Source organism: Pseudophryne corroboree, chromosome 6, assembly GCF_028390025.1.
Source record: "Pseudophryne corroboree isolate aPseCor3 chromosome 6, aPseCor3.hap2, whole genome shotgun sequence".
Classification (NCBI taxonomy): domain Eukaryota; kingdom Metazoa; phylum Chordata; class Amphibia; order Anura; family Myobatrachidae; genus Pseudophryne; species Pseudophryne corroboree.
The window spans coordinates 421,487,778-421,500,361 of record NC_086449.1 but is presented as its reverse complement, the minus strand read 5'-3'; the positions used below and the strand labels follow the sequence as shown (position 1 = coordinate 421,500,361).

The window sequence follows — 12,584 nt, the reverse complement described above, 5'->3', positions numbered from 1 at the left end:
CAGTGGGGTGATAACATGATGGAGGCTGTTCCACCAGTGCTGTATTTGGTAGTACTGTAACCTCTCTGTGTTAGGCAAAGAGAAACGACCTTTGAGATCAAAGAAGGAGCTAAGGACAGACCCATTTAACAAATCTCCCAGAGAACCAATCCCCTTGGAACACCACTTTGTAAGATTAAGATTAGGGACGAGGGTGGCTACAGTGCGTAGAGAGATTTGGGGCAAATTATGAAAGGAAGTGGATAAACCAGTGGTCAATCTATCCCGCACCTGTAACTTAGCTTTAGTAGAGGGAAGGAGATTTAAGTTCAGTGGTCTCATAGATTTAGGTAGCCAGAGGTCTCTCAAAGGAAATCTGAAGCAGGCCAAATACTCCAGACACATCCACCCCGGGGTCTTATCATCGCTGCAATAAGCTTTAATTTGAGCTAAGAGGCAAGCTTCCTGATATAATGATAAATTGGGCACATTTAAGCCACCCTCACTTTTTGGCATACACATTCTTGAGCGAGCAAGTTTGGGTGGGTGTGAAGACCATATGTATTTGGTCAGGATAGAAGTACCCTTATCTAGGTACTTCTTTGGGAAAGCATAGGGAATCGTATGGAAAAGGAACATTCAGTTAGGAAGAAATGACATCTTAAAAGCTGCCAAATGACCTAACCATGATATGTCATAGTTAAGCCATGATTTGGTTAACAATAAAAGCGAGTTCAGTAGAGGAGGGAGGTTAACCTCAAAAATGGAGGAGGAAGATGGGGGCATATAAATACCTAAATATCGTATCGAAACTGTTTGCCAGTTGTAGGAGTACATGGCATATAGAGAAGGAGAATGGGCAAGATTAATGGGCAGAGCATCAGTTTTGGATGCATTTAATTTGTAATAGGACGCTGCAGAGTATGCATCTAAAATATTATGTATAGAGTGTAGAGCAGGGGCCGGACACAACTAGAAGGACATCGTCCACAAATGTTTGTGAGAGGATGAGCCCATATGGAGTCCCGAGAACAATGGGTCAGCTCGAATCTTAGCTGCTAGAGCAGGGATGGGGAACCTTTGGCCCTCCAGTTGTTGTTGAACTACACATCCCAGCATGCCCTGCAACCGTTTAGCATGGCCAAATAGCAAAACTGTAGCAAGGCATGCTGGTATGTGTAGTTCAACAACAGCTGGAGGGCCGAAGGTTTCCCATCCCTGTGCTAGAGGCTCAATTGCCAAAACAAAAATGAGGGGAGAAAGGGGACATCCCTGATGGTTTCCATTATAAATTGAGAAGGGAGTAGATAAAAAAACCATTGCTAAAGATTCGAGCTGATGGGGAGCTATATAGGGCTAATACAGATGACAGAATTTGATCAAAATTTTAATAGAACTTTGCGCATATAGAGCCAGTTTAGGCGATCAAAAGCCTTCTCTGCGTCTAAAGATAATAAAAGAAGACCCTGGTGGTGAAGTAGAGAATCAACGAGGTTGAATATCCTACGCGTGTTGTCAGATGCTTGTCTCCCTGGCACAAACCCGACCTGATCCGGATTCACTAGAGAAGGGAGAAGAACATTCAAATGGGAGGCTATTGATTTAGCATACATTTTAATGTCCCATTCAGTAGTGCTATGGAACGGTAGTTCTGACAGAAAGCCAAATCCTTTTCAGGTTTAGGGATTGTGACAATTCAGCACTCCAGCATCTCCACCGGGAGAGTACCCTGGAAAGTTATTTCATTGTAAACGGCTACAAGTGAAGGTACTAGGAAGTCCTGAAAGGAAACATAGAAATCGTTAATAAAGCCACCAGGACCCAGTGCCTTGCCTTTAGGGAGGGATTGGATTTCCAAAGAGGACCAAGGGGATTCAATATCTCTAAGTGATCCTCAGACATTGAAGGGATTTTCATATCTGCCAGGAATGAATTAATGGAAGAGAGAGTAGGTTGAGGAATGGAGGATTCAGAGGAGAGATTATAGAGTTGAGAGTAGAAAGTGGCGAGTTGGTTCAAAATCTCCAGGGGGTTAGAAATCTTAGTGCCGGAAGGGGATACAATACGCTTAATTCTATTCCTAGCCTGTTGTGCCTGGAGTTTACGAGCAAGCATTTTTATCGGTCTATTTCCTGCTAAGTAACATTTTTAAAGAAGCTTGAGTACATGCCATAGGTAGTTTCTGTAATTGAGACCTAATATCCACTAACTCTTTCTGGAGGGATTTCGAAGGTTTATTTTTATCTATCCTCCAACTCTTCAACTGAAGTTCCAGATCATTCTGGCGCTGCTGATTGATATTTTGGAGCTGTGTCCCCAATTGTATTGCTGCCCCTCTAGTAACGGCCTTAAGTGTGCACCAGAAATTCAGGGTGGACGTGTCTGATGGGGAGTTAAATTCTGTATATGACGTGATGCTATCAGCTATGGCTTTTTTGGATACAGGGTCGACTAACAGATGAGAGGAGAGTCTCCAAGGGTGGGGAGGGGAATGTTGACTAGCAACATCCCATTTAAGAGTCATCGGGGCGTGGTCCGACCACGTTATAGGGAGAATGTCTACATATATAACAAATTGGAGATTCCACTTATCTGAGAATAAAAAAAATCAATACTGAAGTAGAAGTTATGGACTGGCAAATAATAAGTGTATTCACGGCCGGTAGGATTCTGCACACGCCATATACCATACAGGTCGAATTCCACTAAGAGTCTATGGAAGGCCAAACAAGGAGGCGGGAGAGGGTTTGGTAAATTTGTCTAATATAGGGTCAAGTACCAAATTCAAGTCCCCTGTAAGAAGGAGAGAACCTTTGCAAGCTTTCTGAATAAACAGGCAGAGCTTATGGAAAAAAAGATATTTGATTTGAGTTAGGGGCATATACCAAAACCAAAGTAACTGGCTTGTCATCAAGAAGGCCAGTTAAGATAAGATAATGGCCATTTTTATCAGCTATTTGGGAATGCAAAGTAAATGAAACAGAGTTCTTAAACAGCAAAAGAAAATTACCAACGTAATAGGCCCGGTGCTACAAATTGAGATGTTTAACCTAAAGCAGCTGTTTAAGGGATAGTCAACTCCTGAAATAACAATTGTGGAAAGATAGTTTACAGCGCTATAAACTGGATATAAAAATACACATTTTATTATAAAAATTGTTGCAACAGATCATAAGTACTTATGTAATTTATGAATATAGATTAAAATTTATCAATATAGAAAATAGGGCAATCTCAACACAGCAATTTAGATAGTGTATTACCACATGTAGAAGCCTCACATGATCTCCTATTTAAAGTCCATGGAAGAAGTGCCACAGTCCAAGGGGTATATTGAACACTTGTCAGGTGTTTTTATCAATGGGCAATTAACACAGCCTATAAAAAGGGCACCTTCACAATGGACACACATACCTTGACAAAGCTGTTGATACAGTGAAACGCGTTTGTTTTAAGAAGTCCTCTACTATAGATCTCACAGACATCCTGGAATACGCCTAGAAGTCCATCTACTACTACAAACGGGGAACTCGCTGCCGTCCGAATAAGGAGCACAGGACCAAGCTTTCAATAGGACCACAGTGTCCAGAATCAAGCAGTAAAGGTCTGTTCATCATACTTCCTAAGGACCAAAAACACCTGACAAGTGTTCAATATACCCCTTGGACTGTGGCACTTCTTCCATGGACTTTAAATAGGAGATCATGTGAGGCTTCTACATGTGGTAATACACTATCTAAATTGCTGTGTTGAGATTGCCCTATTTTCTATATTGATAAATTTTAATCTATATTCATAAATTACATAAGTACTTATGATCTGTTGCAACAATTTTTATAATAAAATGTGTATTTTTATATCCAGTTTATAGCACTGTATACTATCTTTCCACAAGAGTTCTTAAACAATATGGCCACAACATTCCTCTTAAAAGGACCATTAGCAAAATAACCAAGAGGAAATCTGCAGTCTCAAAAGGCAGGGGACACAAGAAGTGGGTCTCTTGCAGTGTTACAATGTCTCCTCTATGCTTGGTGAAATAACCTAGTGCTAACCTTCTTTTATTGGGGGAATTCAACCCCTTAACATTCATAGACAGAACATGAACCATCAGGGACCAATAAAAATAAGCAAAATACAACATGATGTACAGTATGTTATATGCAGTGAACAGCTGTGGCATGATTAAAAGAAAGTGTCTCACATATCTAAAACAAAAACTACAAAAAAAGGGGAGGGATGTCGGTAGGGAGGGGGGAAAAAACAAACCAAAACTACCCAGAATATCAGGTCGGTTCAACTACCGCAGGGAAAAGTAAAAGGTGCAGTAGTACAACAACTAGGGGGAACATGTGGACTAGCGCCACCACCCATTAACGTAAAGTAAAACAATCAATGAGTACGCTCAGCTAATACGCAGAAGAATATGTAAGCTGATCTAGAGACACGGAAACTGTAACTTCGTCAGTAAAACCTCCAACATATTAACTCACGTGTTCAAACAACCCAACAGAACATGGGCATTACTGAGTCCCAACCGTAGCATCGTCAGACTATATAGCCTGTGATAGTAGCCGAAACATGTAGAGATGGCCCTCAAGTGATGGACCAGTCTGTTTGAAGAGTTGGCAGTTTCTTGGATCCAGGAGGTAGGTTGACGGAGATATCCCACTCCAATAATAACTTGACTCCAGCATCTAACGAGGCAACGGTGTAAGACAAATTGTCACAGGAGATAATTAGCTTCACCTGAAAACCCCATCTATATGTGATGTATTGAGCACGGAGAGCCGAGGTAATAGGGATCCCATAGATTGTAAGCTTGCGAGCAGCTCTCAACTGACATGTCACCATCATCATCCTCACCACGCCTCACTGCTGGGATTATCCTCCTGCAGTGACAGCGTGTCTCCTGCTGCTCCGGTCTCTGAGACTTCTTACAGACAGGCTAATCCTTTTGCTTTCTTTTTTTTACCCTGCATGGCACTACAAGTCTCAGCATGGTAGCACCTCTTATGTTTAAAAGGGGAGGTTTTAAATACACTATGTCAGTTCGATCTCTGTACACATTACATTTTCTGCACGATTTTGGTTCATCGTTGCCAACATAAATTGTGCAGGAGTCAAGATCAGAGGAACGGTCCTTTTGAAATGATCACTGGACACGGTTGCTGGGCACACACTACGCAATAATTGGACTGGGTAGCTGAGAATTGGCTTTCAGGTGTGTTTCCCACTTAAGACTTTCTTATGAGTTTAAAACAGATTGACTAACAGGAATGCCCTGAAACAGATCAAAAGATTGTATGATTTGCAACAAGGGATCCAAGGCTGTAGTAAATAAGAGGCGACAATAGACATAACAATATTGTGCCTCTAGAGTCTAGACCAGGGGTGGAGAACCTGCGGCTCTCCAGCTGTGGTTGAACTACATATCCCAGCATGCCCTGCAACAATTTTAGCATGACCAAATAGCAAAACTGTAGCAGGGTCTGCTAGTATGTGTAGTTAAACAACATCTGAAGGGCAAAAGGATCCACAACCCCTGGTCTAGACCTTCAAACAAGATCCTCCTTCATGCAAGTGGTAGGGCCAGTCTTCTTGGAGATCAGATCAAATGCCCTTTTGGCACTAAGGCACAAAAGCATATTGTTGTCTCCTCAAAGAGTTAGAGCTTATTGAGGAGACAACTGTGTCAACAGTAGACCTAATTCCCAATACTGAGTGGCACAGCACAGTAGTAAAACCAAACTGGTGGTGAGGTAGGAGGAATATCCTGGAGCTAGAAAAGGTTCAGAGGCGGGCGACCAAACTAATTAAGGGTATGGAGACGCTGGAATACGAGGAAAGGCTTGCAAGACTAGGCATGTTTACACTGGAAAAGAGGTGATTAAGAGGGGACATGATCAACATTTACAAATATATAAGGGGACAATATACAGATCTTGCCCAGGACCTGTTTTTGGTCAGATCAACACAGAGAACTCGTGGACACTCGCTCAGGTTAGAGGAGAGGAGATTCCGCACAATACGGCGTAAAGGCTTTTTTACGGTAAGGACGATGCGTGTTTGGAATTTCCTGCCTGAGGGAGTTGTTATGGCCGACTCAGTCAACACCTTTAAGAAGGGGTTAGATAAATTCCTAATGGATAAGGATATCCAGGGTTACGGGGCATAGTCACACACTATGGGTATTATAAAAAGAGGGGTCAAATGTAACGGCAGTCATCAACTTCAGTCAAAATTTTATACAAAATAATCGTGCATAGGAGACCACAAATAGGTTGAACTCGATGGACAATTGTCTTTTTTTAACCTTAGATACTATGTTACTATGTTACATTAGTAGTGATTGGTGACAAGTAAACATGATTTTCCAGAACAGTTTAAAATCCTGCATTAAGAAACAGTAACTGGAGGATACAAGTCAACTAGTTTACAATTCATATTGGACTAGGATTCCAGTTGTATATGCCTCAATATTAGGGTGGAAGGCATAATGTGTAAATTATTTTCAGTATATAATAAATAAAATTAAAGGATCCATCGAGCGTTTGCACTACCCTTCACGAATACCAGTGCTTCCTGAGAGGGGAAGGGAGCAGGTTCTAACTACCTTGGTGACAACCGATTCCCCCCTTCCCGGCAGCAGCCTCTCTCACCAGCCGAGCACAGCTTATGTGTGCTGGGTCCAGGGAGGCTGCTGTGTCTTAGCTCAGCAGTATGCTCTGTCTGCCAGTGTAGGGCGGAGTGATCACGCTGATTGCATGCCCCAAGCCCGGTGCCAGTGAGCTGGTCGCAGTGCCATGCTTAAACAGTACTTTATTCATGTTTTAAAGGGACATGGCCACACCTCTGTCACCAGGCCACACCCTCTACATTACCCGGGGTCAAACCAATCTCTCTAAGGTCCTGTGAATACCATCAGGGCTTGGTGATGTGTTTACCATTAAAGAATTTGGGCTTGATTCTGACCGAGATGCACATGGTTTTGTGGGTGGATCTCATGGATTTTGGAATACTGTACATGCACTATAGAAAGAAATTGGCAACTGTGCGTATGCCAGATTAGGGATACGCACATAAATGGAGATTGCAAGTGCAGATGGATTGATCTGACCACTCTTTCAGTGAGCTGTAGCTGGAGCTTATGGGTGGCAGCAATGCAGACAGAACTGTTCCATCTACTGGGAATATCACTGAAGCATTAGCCAACTTCATTTACCTGTGGATAGATCTTTTGCACCTAGCATGTAGTGGGTGCATGTAAAGATGCTAATGACAACAGTTGAGACTTTGGATGGAAAAACAGTGGGTGGTTGTATTCCACATGCAAATGCATGGATGTTTGGCATACAAGGGTGGATTATCACATTAGCATTAGATAGTTAGCAGACTGCTGCGGACATACGAAATAGAGGCTGCAGATGCTCCCATCTCAGACTCCTTCCCTTTATGCCGAATCTCGCTTCTTCCTCATCATTATCTAGATTAAGAACATTTACACTACTCAACAGTAAGTTTCAGTGGTTTAGTTTCAGAGAGAGAGAGAGAGAGAGAGAGAGACAGGATTATCAACGATTGACAAAAAAATAAGGAATTCAAATTAGGAGGGAAAGTGGGCTGCTTTACCGGGTTGTGATACAAGGCAACTACACTGCGTTATTTTAGAGGTGTAATGCTTCTGTGGTTTGCTGGCGTACCATATAAAATTATAACTTCTCAGCCTTTCCACCACACCTAAAAATGTTTTTTTTGTTTTTTTTTTTGTTAGCTAAGTCAGTCGTCTCCAGGGCATCACATAAGAGAAAAATTTGAAGGAGCTGATTGATGTTAACAAATATCCCTAGTACTGTAGCATCAGAAGGATTATTTAAGTACTCCCAAAAGGAATCTATAAGTCTACTGTATAAAACCTGAATATGTTCTCTATTCCTCCTAGAAAATCACGTCCCCTTATCCTGACTTAGAATAAAAGGAGAGAATCACCCTAATGACCAATGTTATTATCCACATAATCCATCCAACTGTGCTTTAAATAGTCCATAAAATCCTCATTACGGTAGATAAAAGAAGGGACAAACCAAAGAGCGTCTAGAATGAGTTGATCTACAGTAAGTATCAGAAATATTAATATTAGTAGTATTAGTAGCGGCCACCCCCCGCCTGCCTAATTTTATAATTTTTATTAATTGGTTAAAATATGATCAATTCTCAAATATAATGGACATGTAAAAGAAAGGTAAATTCTTTACAACTGTGATTGAACAATCTCCGCGGATATTTCATAGTTTGAAGGGGTGGATTTAGTATAACACACCTGTGTTTGTAGGCAGCAGAAGCAGAGTAGCAGGTATTTCTTCCCTCTTAACTTTTCGAAGTTTATATTTAAATGTACTTTGCTATCCATTTTGGCAACGGATGGTGTGGCTCCTCTTTTTGAATTTTGAACTGCACTGCTGCCCCTCTTCTCAAACCGCCACTGGTTATCACTCATCTGATTAATCCTAATCCTTTGATGGGGCAAAGAAGTCTGTGCCACGCCTACAAAATGGGGATGACACAGTCCCTGACGCCAACCCCAAACAGCTGCTGTACGTAATCATGCTGCGGCTTGGGAGCACAGTGTTCGACGACACAGGACCCACTTTACACATTAACAGAACAAGTCCTGTGCATGTGCAGTGCACCCACAGCAAACCATCGGGTGTGTGTACAACTATGAATCAGTCCCATAGACAATAACTAACACTGGCGGTGCCAAAGGAGATATTTTTAGTAATTTTGAGTACTAAAGGTAACTCCTTTTCTTCCCTTTCCACCAAATCCAGGACAGTTTGGATCTTTGTCAATTCTTCTTCGATAGTATGAATGATATTTAGTTCATATGGTATATGGACACACCAAACATTGCGTCCAGTAATAAATAATCATCCAGTTTAGCCTCCTCCACTCACACCTGGTTTATATTTAGTTAGAAAAAGGATAGTCACTCCAATCCATTCTCAGGAATCATTTGCTAATCTATTGTCATAGGAATATCTAGAAGACTTTTCAGGATTCCAGGTGAGTAGACATCCCTCATCGTTGCATCCATTTCTACTGTCTAGTGGGCGGGGCTGCACGACACAAATCACAATTCTCACTGTAAAATGCTTAGCATCATAGCAACTATGACACAGGGCTACATCAGCTTAAAAGGTCTGCTTTATAAGTCAAATTAAAGGTGAACAGTATTATGAAGATCATCATTGTCATAGTGATAACACCACCCATACATTGGTGGGAATCTAATAGGGTGTTAGTATAAGAAAGTGACAGATTTTGGGAGAGTTCTCATGTTTTTTTAAAGTGGCAATCATTTACATGGCAAAAACCAGGTTGATTTATGCCATGTAAATGATTGCCACTTTAAAAAAAAAAAAAAAAACCAGGAGAACTTTCTCAAAATCTCTCACTTTCTGATTCTCACACCCTATTACATTCCCCCCATTATGTCTTGCGGTGGATGCACTCAGAAGCGGCCCGGCCCATCATTCCCCAGTTAATTCAATATGAACACACATCAGTTCAATACAAGAGAGGCACAATCATCTGTTCATTATGTGCTGAGGAGATAAACAACCCCCCCCCCCCCCCCCCAAGGAATAAAGCAATGTGCAAAGCACTACTAATAAGCCTAAATGGTAAGTGAAATAAGCACACAAATTTCTGTTGCTATAATATATTTTGTGGTTGATTCTATAGTTTCAGTCATCAGTGTAATGCGGGACATTTTCCATATAATTGTGGAATAGAGAAGGTAAGGTGGAGCAATACATTAATACCATTTGGTAGATACTGCTATCAGTGAACCTTTACCATTAAATAAATCAACCAGGAGCAATGTTGTATTTAATGGAACCCTTGCACCACATTGAACACACCATCACTATATGGAGACCAAAAAAGTCAACTTTTTAATGAGAAGCACTCCCAGGAAATAATTAAGTTGTTTTAGTCTAATATACCATTTTCTACGTGAACTTTCTTTCAGAATGTACAATGTTAATTTGGACAATATTGCTGCATGTAATTAATTGAAGAATCAGCAGTATAGACAAAATTGTTTTCCTCTGCACAGAATGTACAGGGTAATGACGGTACTCTTTTGTTTAGAGTCAGCAGCATTCTTAATTGCACACTGATGCATGTTTCTTATAACAAGTTGTTCCCCATGACTAAACTCGGTTATCAGTGTAAAAAAGAAAATGGAAAAAAAAAAAAAATGAGAGTAATTATAAAGAATATCCACAAAACGCTCAGCTCAGACCATACGGAGATGGCATAATGAAGCAACTAAGGTGTCTCTGGCTTACACTACCGCATTTATACATAGGCATTCAAACAAGGTGGGCATGACTTAAGCTGAAAAACACTGTTCCTGTGGGACCAACAATCCACTGATACAACTGTTTACTGGAAATTAATAGATGTGTTCATAGTCTAATGATACTCAGATTCTCAGCTAGCTTCAAAGTTAAATGAAAGCACTATAGGTTAATTATTTAGCATCATACTGTGGGAGACTAAACGTTCCATAAAACATTTGTCGCCCTACAATACAGAAAATGCAGAGTACACCTAAGAGCCTGCCGTTTCCCTGCACAAAAATGAAAGTGAATCAATACGAAACATCAAAGAAAGATTATTGTTGAAACGTGATTTATATAACGCGAGCACAACGTACATCTATGCATACGTCAGTCTTATGAAAAATAATCATTGATTTAATATTCTGCAATAAAATGTTAAAACACAGCTATACATTCAAAGACTAGCAAATTTCATTGTGACTACATTGCTTATCTGCTCTTGGATGGTAAAGGTGGGTCAGATCCAGAGAGTGCCTGCAGCATAGTGCATCAAATAAACACATGCAGATAATGAGCAGATGTTTACCACTGCTATGGAAAAATGTACAGTACTTTATAAACAGCAAGCCTGCTAGGAATACCAGATGTGCTGGAATCTGAGAGTTACAGCGTCACAAACAATGTGCTTAACAAGTTTCCCTTGGTTCCTTCCTTGTGTAGCAATGTTACAATTTTGCTCCTTAGTGCAGTGCAGAGCCGGCCTTAGGCATAGGCAAACTAGGCAAATGCCTAGGGCATTTGGTATACTTAGGGGCACCAGCAGCTTCTGCTGATTAAAATGATATGCGGCATGCCTATATTCTGTGTGTAACTGTGGCTGTATCTGCATACGAAATGCTACGCTGCAGTGTATTCCTGGAAATTACTGTAATGTAGCATTTTGTATGCAGATACAGCCACAGTCGTACACATAATATAGGCATGCTGCATATCATTTTAATCATCAGAAGCTGCTTGTGCATCCTAGCTACATAGTATTGCAAATAAGATGCATTTTCATAAACAAAAGGCGCCCGACATTAGCAGAGCTGCCAGCTGACTCATGCCAGGCATCAACTAGCGGCAGTGCTAGGGGGCACCAGCCAAAATCTTGCCTAGGGCATCATATTGGTTAGGGCCAGCTCTGGTGCAGTGGATCTCAAACTGTGTGCCGTGGCACCCTAGGGTGCCTCGGGGTACTTGCAGGGTTGCCCTGGGTTGGTGGTTCAGGAACAATTCTAATTATTTATGATCAATATAATATATAAAATACAAAAAAGTGCTTGTGTCTTCCAATCATGAAATATGTGGACAAACACAAGTGAATCCTGTCCCTCACCACAAAACTGAGCCTAAGGATGACATATTAACATAATTTACTTAATTTTTTTTTTCTGAATTTCCTAAAAAGAAACTATTGGCCTTGGGGTGCCGTGAAAAAAGAATTCTGACATTCTAGGGCGCCGTAACTCAAAAAAGTTTGTGAACTGCTGCCTTAGTGCAAGGTTAGGCAACATTTTTCTGTTTGGATGCCAAGTGGTCAACATTACCTTTATAACATATACAAACATTTTCAAAAAGTACAGTGGGTGGGTTCTAGAATTTTTAGTTTTGTACATTTTTTTTAAGCAAATTTTATCAGGGTAGACCATTTATGGGGTAATTAAAATGGTTTAATGCCCCCCAATCTACAGTCTAAAGACGGGAGATCACAGTGGACAATGGGGGTCATTCCGAGTTGTTCGCTCGTTGCCGATTTTCGCTATACTGCGATTAGTCGCTTACTGCGCATGCGCAAGGTTCGCAGAGCGCATGCACTTAGTTATTTCACACAAAAGTTAGGTATTTTACTCACGGCATAACAAAGCTTTTTCATCGTTCTGGTGATCGTAGTGTCATTGACAGGAAGTGGGTGTTTCTGGGCGGAAACTGGCCGTTTTCTGGGAGTGTGCGAAAAAACGCTGGCGTTTCTGGGAAAAACGCGGGAGTGTCTGAAGAAGCGGGGGAGTGTCTGGGCGAACGCTGGGTGTGTTTGTGACGTCAAACCAGGAACGAAACTGACTGAACTGATCGCAATGTAGGAGTAAGTCTGGAGCTACTCAGGAACTGCTAAGAAATTTCTATTCGCAATTCTGCTAATCTTTCGTTCGCAATTCTGCTAAGCTAAGATACACTCCCAGAGGGTGGCGGCTTAGCGTGTGCAATGCTGCT

At 41.2% G+C, this 12,584-nt stretch overlaps 1 protein-coding gene across 12 annotated transcripts in view; it reads right to left on the bottom strand.

The window, feature by feature from the left end:
- MAGI2 (membrane associated guanylate kinase, WW and PDZ domain containing 2) overlaps positions 1 to 12,584 on the bottom strand; it is a 1,309,326-nt gene that overhangs the window by 418,029 nt on the left and 878,713 nt on the right. The window lies entirely within an intron of this gene.